Here is a 14,323-nt window from a genome sequence, read left to right on the forward strand (position 1 = left end):
TTCCACCAAGCGGCGAAACAAAAGTTCTTTTTCTATATCGAAGTCTCGCTTTTAAACCCGAAAAACGAACTTAAATAAAAATACCGACTTGCTTCCGGGGTCCTGCTGCAAAATATTCTTCAACTGCAAAACGTTTAGTTTTGGCAGTACAGAGTAAAAAAATTGGGGACGCACCAATTCTCAAATAGGATTTCAATCGAAAATTATTAAAGAACCTATTTAGCTCTTTAACGTTAGTTAACCTTGAAATTATTATTTACCTCTCGAACTTTAATTAACCCTACAAATTTAATTAATCCACTCATTGTTAATGCTAATTTCATTCCATCTCACTCTTAATAAACCTCAAAAATTTCACTCCGTCTAACTGTTAATAACCCCTGAAAATAAATTTCCCCACTCACTGTTAATAAACCCTAAAAAAATTATTTACCCATTCACCGTGAATAAATCCTGAATCCACAAACGATAATATTAAACCCTGAAATTCTAATTCCTTCCACAGTGTTAATAAACCCTGAAATTTTAATTTCTTCCTGAGTGTTAATAAACCCTGAAAATTTCCTTACTTCCTTAGTGTTAAGAAACCCTGAAATTTTAATTCCTTCCTTGGTGTCAATAAAATCCGAAAGTTTAATACCTTCCTTACAATTGTTAGTGTTAATAAACCCTGAAATTTTAATTTCTTCCTGAGTGTTAATAAACCCTGAAAATTTCATTACTTCCTTAGTGTCAATAAAACCCGAAATTTTCATTCCTTCCTTAGTGTTAAGAAACCCTGAAATTTTGATTCCTTCCTTGGTGTCAATAAAACCCGAAATTTTCATTCCTTCCTTAGTGTTAAGAAACCATGAAATTTTAATTCCTTCCTTGGTGTCAATTAAACCCGAAATTTTTTTTCCTTCCTTAGTGTTAAGAAACCCTGAAATTTTAATTCCTTCCTTAGTGTTAAGAAACCCTGAAATTTTAATTCCTTCCTTGGTGCCAATAAAACCCGAAAGTGTAATTCCTTCCTTACAATTGTTAGTGTTAAAAAACCCTGAAATTTTTATTTATTTCTGAGTGTTAATAAACCCTGAAATTTCAATTTGTTCCTGAGTGTTAATAAACCCTGAAATTTTAATTTCTTCCTGATTGTTCAGAAACCCTGAAATTTTCATTCCTTCCTTAGTGTTAAGAAACCATGAAATTTTAATTCCTTCCTTGGTGTCAATAAAACCCGAAATTTTCATTCCTTCCTCACAATTGTTAGTGTTAAGAAACCCTGAAATTTTAATTTCTTCCTTGGTGTCAATAAAACCAGAAATTTTCATTCCTTCCTTAGTGTTAAGAAACCATGAAATTTTAATTCCTTCCTTGGTGTCAATAAAACCCGAAATTTTCATTCCTTCCTCACAATTGTTAGTGTTAAGAAACCCTGAAATTTTAATTCCTTTCATTGTGAATAAAAACTGAAAATTTAATAATAAAACTCCAAAATATTTCAGTCCAAATCCAATAGAACAATGCGCTGATCGAGCCAATTCCCGCAACACCCTGTACGCGGCTAGGGCGCCGGCGCAGCTCGTGCCCGCGAAACGTGCGGGGGAGTTCGGGAGTGATACTCTCCGCAGGGCCTCGCCACGGGGACTCTAGAGAAACGGCACCGGCCCTTACAGCAGCGCCACTCTTCACTGCCACGCGCGATTATATAAGAAGCTGCTTCCTCGCTGACATAAGAGCAAATATTACTTTAAACTCGGTTAATATCAGAACCCGGGGAAGCGGATCTCTCTACGCCACCTGATAACGCTCATCCAAAGAAACGCTCTCGTTCTCCCACCTTCGTCTCCTCTCGACGACAGTTCGATTTCGCTTCTTCGCTATCGTGGATATCAACAGGTTAGTCCATCAATTTTCGATTTCTACTCGTATTGCTGTATTTCGCTCCTTTTTAAAAAATCGCGTTCGATCCGAGCGATATTTTTAAACGTTAATTCTCTTTATTGACATTTTAGCGATGAGAAAATTTAAACGCTTTGATGACATGGAAATATTTTAAATTATTACTAAATATTAAAGAAGTGGAAACACTTGGTGGATAAGACAAAACCCAAAAATAAAGTTATTTATTTCAATAATGAACGGCCAGGCGAAACTAGTACTTTTTTTAAAATATTTTTTAAATTTAAAAAATTAAAACTGTGTTCTACAAAAGTGGAATTCTTTTCTTAAGTAACTTTTTGTACCAGTGCCTTATCAACTTTTTAAAGTTATTTATGTTTTTATATTTTGTAAGTCGCGTGTTTTCCCATATTTAATATTAAATTATAGTTTAATTTATACGATCTTAACATGCGTGCTTGACATTGACGATTTAACTATATGATAAATAAACGTATTAATTTAGCATGCATGCTTCATATTGACGTTTTAAATATATGAGGAATAAACGTATTAATTTATCTTTATGATCAAGTAACTAAAGAATAAATAATCGACAAGAAAACAATATGAATAGTACGGATTTAACGTTCATGATTGACGTTGACCTATTAACTTAAAAAAGGTAAAAATAACCTAACTAGAATGATCCACATTGACGTATTAAAATACATTAATTAAAAAATCACCTTGGAATATGCCTTACCCAAAATTTTCTATGAACTCTTAAAGACGTCTATAGAAAATCTAATGTTTTTTGTATGAAATAGAGAGCCATTCAAACATTTCTATAGAAAAACCTTTCAGTTTCTAGGTATTTTCAAAAACCGTAGAAATTTTTTGAAATATTAATAAATTCTTTAGAAAATTGGGTAATTTTTCATATAGGACTTTGATAAAAATTATTTAAAATTGAAATTTAATTTTTTCGACCTTTAAAAACTTTAATACTTTCACAAATGAAATAAATCAAATTTTTTCACCAATCTGACTTTTAGAATTATTCCGCAATCAACCTTTAGTTCAGTACTAAGCCATCATGTGTTTAAATATGCAAAATGTGAAAAATACCACTCAGTTCGGTTGCAAGTCAATAATAGGAAAGGCCACACTTGTTATTATGATCTAAGCTATATCGAAATGTCTACTTGTGTCTTAATCACCTACATAATATTAAATTAATTAAAGCGAATATAAACACTTACGGTAGATAACCTAATAGTGGGGTGCCGGAGTGGTTAGCACTTTCGCATCGCAGCAAGAGGAGCCGGGTTCGATCCCAGGTTGTGGCACTAGGTGAAAACTCGGAACAACTCCTTCTGCGTTGAGTTTGCAAGTTCTCTCCCCACTGGTTTAACGGGTTTTCCCCCGAGTTCTTCGGTTTCCCCTTCCATAAAAACTTGTCGAGGTTAACGGTAATAGTTAGTGTAGGGAGCTGTTCGCTCGATCTCGTGGCATGCAGGGCTTGCCACCACCCTCCTACGCATTGTAACCCGGCCACCTGAATTAATGGCTTCAAAAGTCGCTTGATGACTTAGGCCTAAGGTGGTGCCTTGGGTATTAGCCTAGCTGATTATTATTATTATTATTATTATTATTTTACATTTCTCCTACCTGATTTATCACAAGCTTTGAAGCTAGGCACTAACTGGCTTTAGTGACGTAAATACTTTACATAGGGTTAAATGAAAATGAGAATTTCTAATCGAATTTTCAAAAATAGGTTGCTTAATGAAATTAATTTATCCTCCCAATTAAATAAGTAGTTTTTGAAAGCTTGTCATACGAATGCTCACTTTTTCCGCTTCCACAGATTCTTAGAAGCGACAGAATCGTGTTTCAGAGATGAAACTAGACCACTCACATAAACTTTCATTTTTTTTCGTCAATTTTTCGGGAGCGATTTCCTTATCGACCTATTAAATTAGCAGCAGAATCTTCGATGTTTCGCCTAAGCATGTCCTTGTGTTTTCATAAATGCGTGACTGCGCTAGAAATTTAAGCTTCCATATTTACAATTTATGTTAAACCCTGATTCTGATATTGACATGTTACAAACTTAAACAAACCTCGATGTAATCAATCAAAAAGATAGTCATCGACCGTTTAAGAAATCTTCAGATGGCTGCAGACATACATATTATTATACATTACTATTATTATTATTATTATTATTATTATTATATGTGTCAAGCCACTCCATCGGGGGCATACTTGGGGATAGTAACGGGACACCCGTGGCGGAGGTGTGACAGCCACCCGTTGGTCCACATGCTCTACCTCATAGCCGCTTCGGATTACCAGACTAGGCCACAAGTTCTGGTACGCTTATTGATTTAATAATTTAAAATATTTTATATGAATTTTTATTATTAGTTTGTGCCACTATATAGGGTAAGAAAAATTTTAGAATCTCTCTATCTGATTATTTAGGTTTAACTTAATAATTATAATAATATTCAGCAAGACTTATACCCAAGGCACCACTTTTTATGCCTTAAACAGGTGGCCGGGTTACAATGCGTAGGAGGGTGGTTGCAAGCCCTTCATGCCACGCGAGCCAAAAGCCAATTAGTTTCGGGCTATTTCACTTCAATATCCTCGACATTTAATTAATTTGCAACTTGCCACAAGGTAACTAAATTTGAAATAAGAGTCTTTAAACAAATATTTAACGAAATAACGAAACACCTTTAATTAATTTCAAAAAATTTTAATGAAAATTGGCTTCCAGTTTATATTGATAAAATACGCGAAGAAGTAGATTAGTCCATAATTAAAAGGGACAATATAGCTAAATCCTAAACAAATTTGAAGAATTTAAAAAACTTACTAATAACTCGTACCCAATAGGTCTTCGAGCAAAAAACGCGAAACTCGGATCAAATAGATCTTCGAGTAATAAACTAAATTAAAATTAAATAAAATAGCCAGAAATTCCAACGGTAGACCGGTTTCGTTCTATTTGGAACTCATCAGTACCGTGCGGGAAATCTGGCTGGCGACTGTCAAATCTAAAGGAGAAACTAAGCCTAAACATAAAAAATTTCAAAACGCGTTGCATATAGGGGGCAGTGTGGTGGAGAATAGAATAAACGATAAACCAGTTTATATTGTTTACTTAGTTTATAAAATTTTTAGATAATAATTTAAATATTTGTTTTCTCTAAATTGGCTCTGATCTGGCCTAACAATTATAGTTTTAGTTTCGTAAAAATACAGGAACGTTTTCACTAAACTTCGGTTAGTTATAAGCTCACGCATAGTTTTCAAATCGAAGGCGTACGAGATCAAAACGTTTCCCGAAAGTGAATTCCATCCGACGATCAAACAGTCTTGGGAGCGCACTGTCTGAATTAAACAATCCAATTAAAACCGCGTCGAGTGTGTCCATAAAGGGGCCACGCTAACGAAGTTATGTTTTAAATATAGTATTAATTGAGACACGAAATTGGGTCATAAATTGCGAAATTTAATATATAGATCCTCAGCCCAGAGCTGCCAGATATAATTTTACCTTCACCGCCCAACAGCTCTTCAAAGGAGCCCAATTTCCATCCCAATTATAAATAGGCCCTATTTTGTAAACAAGCCCAAATTCTAGCCCAATTTGGCGAGAGTTTATTTTTGAAAAGGCGCGCTTTTCAAAATATTGGTGTTTGCGTGATGTTATAGTTTTAAGTACCATGGGAAATTTTATAGAAACTCCAATTTTTATTATTCGAAATATTTTTTTAAGTACAAATTAATCGAATTTTTGAAGAAAAACTGTACATATATTGAGAGTAATATATTTCGGAGTGCTTTAAAGCGTATTCATTTGAAAGAAATCGGTATCCTACCGATTTTAGTGTATATTATCGAAAACCTCTGAAAGTAGCCCAAAAAACAGCCCAATTCATTTTTTCCCGCTAGTAAACATAAAAAGAAGCCCAATTGGGCTGTAAAAGAGCCCAACTGGCAGTTCTGCCTCAGCCCATCCTCGCTTGGCGGATTACGCCTACGTCAATATAGGATTAACGACGCGTTTCAATGTGAGGTCTACGCTCAGTTGAAATCCACTAGAATCATCCGCCAATATTGCGCAATTCCCAAGGCGCTGTCACTAGCGAATTCTGAGAAGACAAACCAAAAATTTCGTTTTTAATGGGAAAATTCGAGGGCAAAACTTTATCGTTCCCAGTTGGCAATTTCCTGTTTGCTGACTTAATCGGACATTTTCATTATTAGTTTGCAAGCGTTAGTAATTTCTAAATGCTACTGTCTAGATTTTTTATTTTATTGATATTCATTCATTTTAAATAATAATTAAATTATAAATTAATTTAAGATATATTTTACATATCCTTAAACTATGCGAACAACTAGTTTAATAAACCATTAGATTGTAGAGATCAGTTATACCAGAAGTTTATAATTTATATATTACGAGGGAAGTATCCATTTAGGCGAGGGGCAGGTCACTTCCTTGATTAACGACGCACCCCTCAAAAGATTCAATCCGATTTAATCGTGATTATTTTGATTAAATTCAATTTAATCGTGATTATTTTGATTAAATTCAATTTAATCGTGATTATTTTGATTAAATTCAATTTAATCGTGATTATTTTGATTAAATTCAATTTAATCACGATTAAGTTGATTAAATCACGTTTAATCATGATTAGAATGTTGAAATCTGATTTAATCATGATTAGAATGTTTAAATCTGATTTAATCATGATTAGCATGTTTAAATCTCATTTAATCATGATTAGAATGTTTAAATCTGATTTAATCATGATTAGAATGTTTAAATCTGATTTAATCATGATTAGAATGTTTAAATCTGATTTAATCCTGATTAAAAAATATATCATGATTAGTATGATTAAATCGCACTTTTGTTATGATTAAATATCGTTTAAATGATTAAATCCTGATTACAAAGATTAGATCATGATTAGAATGATTAAATCTCGTTTAAATCGTGATTAGATTTTCTAATCTTGATTAGATTTTCTAATCTTGATTAGATTTTCTAATCTTGATTAGATTTTCTAATCTTGATTAGATTTTCTAATCTTGATTAGATTTTCTAATCTTGATTAGATTTTCTAATCTTGATTAGATTTTCTAATCTTGATTAGATTTTCTAATCTTGATTAGATTTTCTAATCTTGATTAGATTTTCTAATCTTGATTAGATTTTCTAATCTTGATTAGATTTTCTAATCTTGATTAGATTTTCTAATCTTGATTAGATTTTCTAATCTTGATTAGATTTTCTAATCTTGATTAGATTTTCTAATCTTGATTAGATTTTCTAATCTTGATTAGATTTTCTAATCTTGATTAGATTTTCTAATCTTGATTAGATTTTCTAATCTTGATTAGATTTTCTAATCTTGATTAGATTTTCTAATCTTGATTAGATTTTCTAATCTTGATTAGATTTTCTAATCTTGATTAGATTTTCTAATCTTGATTAGATTTTCTAATCTTGATTAGATTTTCTAATCTTGATTAGATTTTCTAATCTTGATTAGATTTTCTAATCTTGATTAGATTTTCTAATCTTGATTAGATTTTCTAATCTTGATTAGATTTTCTAATCTTGATTAGATTTTCTAATCTTGATTAGATTTTCTAATCTTGATTAGATTTTCTAATCTTGATTAGATTTTCTAATCTTGATTAGATTTTCTAATCTTGATTAGATTTTCTAATCTTGATTAGATTTTCTAATCTTGATTAGATTTTCTAATCTTGATTAGATTTTCTAATCTTGATTAGATTTTCTAATCTTGATTTGATTTTCTGATCTTGATTTGATTTTCTGATCTTGATTTGATTTTCTAATCTTGATTTGATTTTCTAATCTTGATTTGATTTTCTAATCTTGATTTGATTTTCTAATCTTGATTTGATTTTCTAATCTTGATTTGATTTTCTAATCTTGATTTGATTTTCTAATCTTGATTTGATTTTCTAATCTTGATTTGATTTTCTAATCTTGATTTGATTTTCTAATCTTGATTTGATTTTCTAATCTTGATTTGATTTTCTAATCTTGATTTGATTTTCTAATCTTGATTTGATTTTCTAATCTTGATTTGATTTTCTAATCTTGATTTGATTTTCTAATCTTGATTTGATTTTCTAATCTTGATTTGATTTTCTAATCTTGATTTGATTTTTTTTAATCTTGATTACCCTGATTTAATCTTGATTACCCTGATTTAATCTTGATTACCCTGATTTAATCTTGAATACCCTGATTTAATCTTGATTATCCTGATTTAATCACGATTATCCTGATTTAATCACGATTACCCTGATTTAATCATTTTACTATGATTAAGACGCACCCAAAATGGAAGTGACTGGCCTCTCGCATTTAGGTTACAAAATAAAAGAGGTACTTTCGGAGGTTCGACGTAGATTTCATACGGTGCAAATTTTCCGTATTACGACTCGAGATTATTCTAGTATTACTTATACCACCTCATAGAAATATGTACTAATTAATAACAAATGTTATAATAGTTTAATATGATTATTTTGGCCCCATAAGTAGGATAGAGAGATGAATATTCTTCTTTATTATTAGATTTTTTTGTTGTTATACAATTTAGGCCCTAGGCAGCGTTGCCAGACGTACTATAATTATCGTAGACTTCGATAATTTCGAGCCAATTTTCAATATCGAACACAAATCTTTTTTTCCGTACGCCAAGAGAAAAATGTATATCACTAGATCTTACACCGTGATTTAATTGAAATTGTTTTCTTTATTTAAAAATCATACATAAAAAATATTGCTTTTAGTTTCAAACATTACTTAACCTAAAGTAGACTTTAAATCATTAAATTATTAATTATTGCAAATGTGCACTTGCCAAAATAATGTCTTCAATCAAGTTTTAAATAATCGAAAATTCTTTGAATAACAAAAATATACAACGAAATGTTTCTGGGATAAAATTAAGCGCCATAAATTGTGAATAGTTGGCGACGCCAATTTCCTGTTTGCTGACGTTTCTCTGACGTAATCTATTAATTCAACTACACTGGTTTTGCGTCACAAGTTTGCCTCAATGGGCTAGCAAACATCATAACAGTCGAATACATAATATACGTGTGTATAAAATTCCAGACAACCGGTAAATTTCTTCACCAAAGACTACACAACCCTAAGACTTGCAACAATGAATATTCTCTGGTTTTAAAATTTCGGTACTTATATTTAATTCATTTTGGGTTGTTTATTCTTAAGGAAATACTTAATACAAAATATAACAATATTATAAATGACATAATAACATATTTAAGCGTAAATATTATTTCACTGTATACAATGTTTAGTTTAAAACATTTAAAAATAGATGAGTAAAGTTTCGCATTTATATTCTATTAAATTATATTTCAATTCACCCAAGTTGTTAGTTTTGCACGTTTGTCATAGAAATTAAATCTAATAATTATTCACAAAAATTGTCTTTCTGTCTGTTTGTGTCTGTCTGTCTGTCTCTGTGTCTCTCTGTCTGTCACTGTGTCTGTCTGTCTGTCTCTGTGTCTCTGTCTGTCATTGTGTTTGTCTCTGTGTTTCTCTGTCTGTCACTGTGTCTGTCTCTGTGTTTCTCTGTCTGTCACTGTGTCTGTCTCTCTAAAGTCTGTCTGTCACTCAGTCTTTCTGTTTACCTCTAAATTTTTCACAAATTTTAATGTTTTTATTAGGAATATAATAATTTATATAAATTAACAAGTAGAATAAGTAACGGTAGAAGATGAACAGGCTAACCAGAGGGTAACTGTTATAACCACGAACGCATAGAAGTAACTAAAAACTATTAAAATATTAAAAGCTGGTACCATGAATCTATACTTCTCAAACTCAATGAATTGATAGCACTTTCTAGTGGCCAAATTTCTATACAGTCGTGAATAATAATTTCTTATAATTTTTCATTTTAGTTTTTTTTATTATTATAATTCTAAATTATCATCTTAACAAATGTAAATTCAAAAATGATCTTACCAATTTCGACTCTTTTATCAGAGCAGGAGAATATCTTAGTTTCCTCTATGCATTTTTGTTATAACCAAAGAAATGTGTCTTTTAAATATGTATTTGTCTAGGTTATATTATCTTCAGGGTTTCCAAAGCGCGTCTGAAATCGTGCGTCAAATGGCATAAAATATTTAGAAGAATATTCTAATGAGGAAATCATTCTATCCTGCGTATTCTAATAATTTCTATGACAACCACAAACTGAGTTAAAAAAAATGCTTACTCACTATAAATTTATTTTATTTTGAAAACTCGTTAACTCATAATTCTCAAGAAGTACCTCTTCTATTTACATTAATAAATTTAAATTATTGGATTTGAACATTTACTAAGCCTCGGTCATAAATTGTCCAACAATGACTTTTGTGTGGCCAACACGATGTGAAAATATTTTCTACAACACACGGAGTAGCTTGGTTTGCGACTCCTGTTGACCAAGAAGTTTTGGAAATTGTTGATTCGTGTGAATAGACCTTGATTCCTCATTTTAGCCGACAAAAACAACCATCAAAAAGCTTCTTTTTGGTCTTAATATATACGGCGTGATATTTTGTAAGCGCTTTAATCTGCTGACGTAAAATGGAGATTGACCAGTAGCGTCCGCGATAATTTTAGATAATTTTTGCATCAAGTTCTTCGTTTTCCTCTTTCATTAGGAACTTGTAACGGTAATAGTAAGTGTAGGCGGGTGTTGTTGGTTCGCCTGGCTTGCCACCACCCTAGCTCCTACGGATTTTAACCTGGCCACCAGAATTAAAAGGCAATAAAAGTCGCTAGCTGACTTGGGTCTAAGGTGGTACCTTGGGTAATAGCCTAGCTGTTTATTTTTTTTATAATTATTATAAATAATTAAACAGGTCAAAATGCTTTACTAAGCCCAACATTTAAATCGTAGTATTACCATGATATTTCAAAAGGCGACATTTCAAAGCCAATCTTAATTCAACTCTTTTTATTTACAGCCTACTGTTGACACATTCTCATTCACTGAACACATAACAACAATACTAAAATTAATTGAAGATTGATGATATATTTTCCACGATTTCACGTGTTAATTGATATGCTCATTGAAACAAAACTTGATTTAAAAAAAACTTCACTTCAAGTTGCCGTTTAGAATAACGATTTTCACCAAGCTTCTGGTAAACGAAAAATAAATACTTCAATAATAAAACTCATTTAACTTTTAACTCATTTTAACTACTACGAATAGAGATATCAAAAACACACAAAGTTTTTTAAATTTGTTTATTTAAAAAAGAAAAATAAAAACAGTCGGTAGTTTTCGCCTTACGCGATTGTATTTATTAAACATTTATTAAAAATATATAAATTACTTATTTTTAGTTTGTTTAAGTAAAGGTTTTACGCAATAAAAAGTGTCTTCTTATTCAATTTACAGTTAAAATAGTAATAACAATGTTTTGACAAAAATAATGCGGCAAAAATATATTTTTCGATTTTTATCTAAATTTCACGGCATTTATTTATTAATGGAACCTACGAAATAACAAGCATTGAGGAGTTTCGATGTTAAAAAAAGATTTTATCGCGTATATGCAAATTCTTGAGAAGAGATTATTTGCATTTTGCTGAGTAGTTGAAACAGGACAACGTTTGTCTTCGAATGTGCGCGTGCTAAATTGAATAATTGATTTTTTACTTCGAAGAAAAATAACAAGTTATTTCTTTCAAGCGATGAATAAATTTAGTCTCCTTTAAAAGTGTCTTAGATTTTACAAAGAAACGTTTTTACACATAAAACGCTGGAAATTGTGAAGCCGAACAAGAAATATAAAGAGTTAGAACTAATATAATGTAAGAGAAAGCTAAGACACATTTTCCGAGTGTTTAACACCTTTGAAATCTTACAAATCTCCGAATACCCTATTGTGACAGGTTTGATTTAATTTCTCAAATTGCCTGGATTTCTTTATACTATGCCAAGAAAAATATTTCAAAGTCAAATCGCTTTTTTATTTTAAGCAAATGTTCAGGGCCGGGATAAATATATTATTTTTACTTTAAAAATATAAAATTGAAATGCATCAATTTATATATAATTCCAAAAAAGAAGTTCGATCGTAAACGGTACAAAACATTTCAAAGCAGTTCAAAGGTACACAGAATATTTTTAAAAATGCCCCCTTTTGCGCCACGTTACTCAGACACACTTTCCACCCTTGGTCTTTTAACTCTTCTCGTTTATTATTTATATTTATTTATTTCCTTTCAAATATTTGGCACTGGTTGAGAAAGAGAAAAGTTAAAAAAAATAACGATTACCTCGTAGCTAAAGCTAAAGTATATCCCTACCTTCCTTACTTGGTGACTAGTGACACGAGTTTGAAAATGTAATATCATAAGTGGATCATTCTCTCTAAGTATACAAATTCCAGGTCTCGGTCGGGTATCTTAGTCTGTGTTTCGTGACGTCAGAGCTTGTATAGAGAGCAAACTCCAGAGATAAATTTTTTGAAAATATTTCGGCGGAGGCGCCACCGAGTGGTTAAGACGGCAACTAAAGGGGCGTCTATTGAACAAAACTCTACACTTGGATCTGAAACTGACCTTGAACAAATATGGTACAGATTTTTTTGGGGGGAGAAATCGAAGAGCCAACCCCAAAAATTTCTCTCTTTCGGGCACTCGAAACACGTTTCAGACGTGAGACGTACCATAAGAGATGTATGAAACGTTAGATTCGGCAGTATAAATTCAGAGTGAAGTTGAGGTGATACACAGTATAGGGCGGTTGTAAAGGGCTGCCAGACCGACCCCGACAAAGACTCTAGTCATAGGTAGCATAGCGTTTTGTCTACTTAGAGAGAATGATCCACTTATGGTAATATCTATACCAGTTGGAGTCATTTTCACCTGCCATTAATGCGAAGGCACTATAGTACTAGAATGATCGATTGAAAGGCATTCTCCTTCGAAAATCAGCCAGGCGCCAACAGACAGTTTGACAATGTCTCGGTCGCAAAGAAGGTTCGCCACTAGACCTCCAAAGACATGTTTTGCGGGAAGCCTTAGAGGCGTTAGATAGTTTCAAGGGTGACAAACCGAAGAAATCCGAGGTCTTACGATGAGGCTCTGTTCTTAGGATCCTAGTAATCAAGATTAGAAATTAAGGTAGGATTTGATCTAATTAATTTAAACAGATTTTATTTTTATTAAAAATAATCATTTCAATCGTAATAGATTTGATTTTTTATCAGATTTAATCATTTTTAACCTTTACAGATTTAAATTTTATAAGAATTTTTAATTTTAAATCTATACATCTGGATTTGATTTTAATAAGACTATCATTTTTAATCGGTGCAGATTTTATTTTAATCAGATTTTATCATTTTTAATCTGCACAGATTTGATTAAAATACGATTTATACATACCTCTCATTTTATCTAAACAAATTTTATTGTAATCAGATTTAATCTGTACGGGAATTGATTTTTATCAGATTTAATCTCTACAGAATTGATTTCAATCAGATTGAATCTGTACAGAATTGATTTTAATCAGATTACATCTGTACAGATTGGACTTTAATCAGATTTATTCATTCTAAATCTATACAAATTTGATTTTAATCAGATTTTTCCATTCTAAATCTGTACAAAATTTGATTTTAATCAGATTTGTTCATTCTCAATCTATTCAAATTTGATTTTAATATTGGATTAGTAAATATTATTAAACATTAAAATAAATTAAAACAATAATATTCTATTTTAATAGATTATATTAAACAATAAATTTAATTAAAACAATAATTATAAATATAAATAAATAATATTTAATATTAATAAAACATTAAATATTAATAAAAAATGTTAAATATTATTCTATAAAATTAAATATTCTTGAATAATATTAAATATTAGTAATTAATATTAAATATTCATAAATAATAATACATATTAATAAAACATATTAAATATCAATAAAACATATTAAATATTAATAAACCAAATTAAATATTAATAAAACCTATTCTTCAATAATATTAAATATTAATAAATAATATTAGATATTCATAAAAAAATGAAATATAGGCCTACATAAATAATATTAAACATTAAATTAAATTGATATTAAATATTAATAAATAGCATTGAATATTAATAGTTTAATTAAAATGTTTTGATTTACTTTAACCGTCTAGTAGCACTGATAAATCAAAATTACGAAATCACGTTGCACCTGTTGGCTCTACCAGCTTCAGTGCCGCGAAGTAAGATTTATTCCTTTTGACCTGGCGCCAAATCTCCTTCTGAAACGGGTAATTGCACTTGTCCAACCACTCAACCTTTAATGACAACCTTAATGTCATC

The 14,323-nt window shown here is 30.8% G+C and overlaps 1 protein-coding gene across 2 annotated transcripts in view; it reads left to right on the plus strand.

Annotated features, from left to right (window-relative positions):
• Positions 1-1,646: 1,646 nt before the first annotated feature.
• The window catches only part of LOC149956657 (xibalbin-1-like), a 78,378-nt gene continuing 65,701 nt past the window's right edge, over positions 1,647-14,323 (plus strand). For both annotated transcript variants that reach the window (XM_090164745.1, XM_090164744.1), the window contains exon 1: positions 1,647-1,881. The gene's annotated coding sequence lies outside the window, so the exon portion shown is untranslated. The remainder of the gene's footprint in view (positions 1,882-14,323) is intronic.

Source organism: Leiobunum rupestre, chromosome 2 (genome assembly GCF_980474605.1).
Source record: "Leiobunum rupestre chromosome 2, qqLeiRupe1.1.hap1, whole genome shotgun sequence".
Classification (NCBI taxonomy): Eukaryota; Metazoa; Arthropoda; class Arachnida; order Opiliones; family Sclerosomatidae; genus Leiobunum; species Leiobunum rupestre.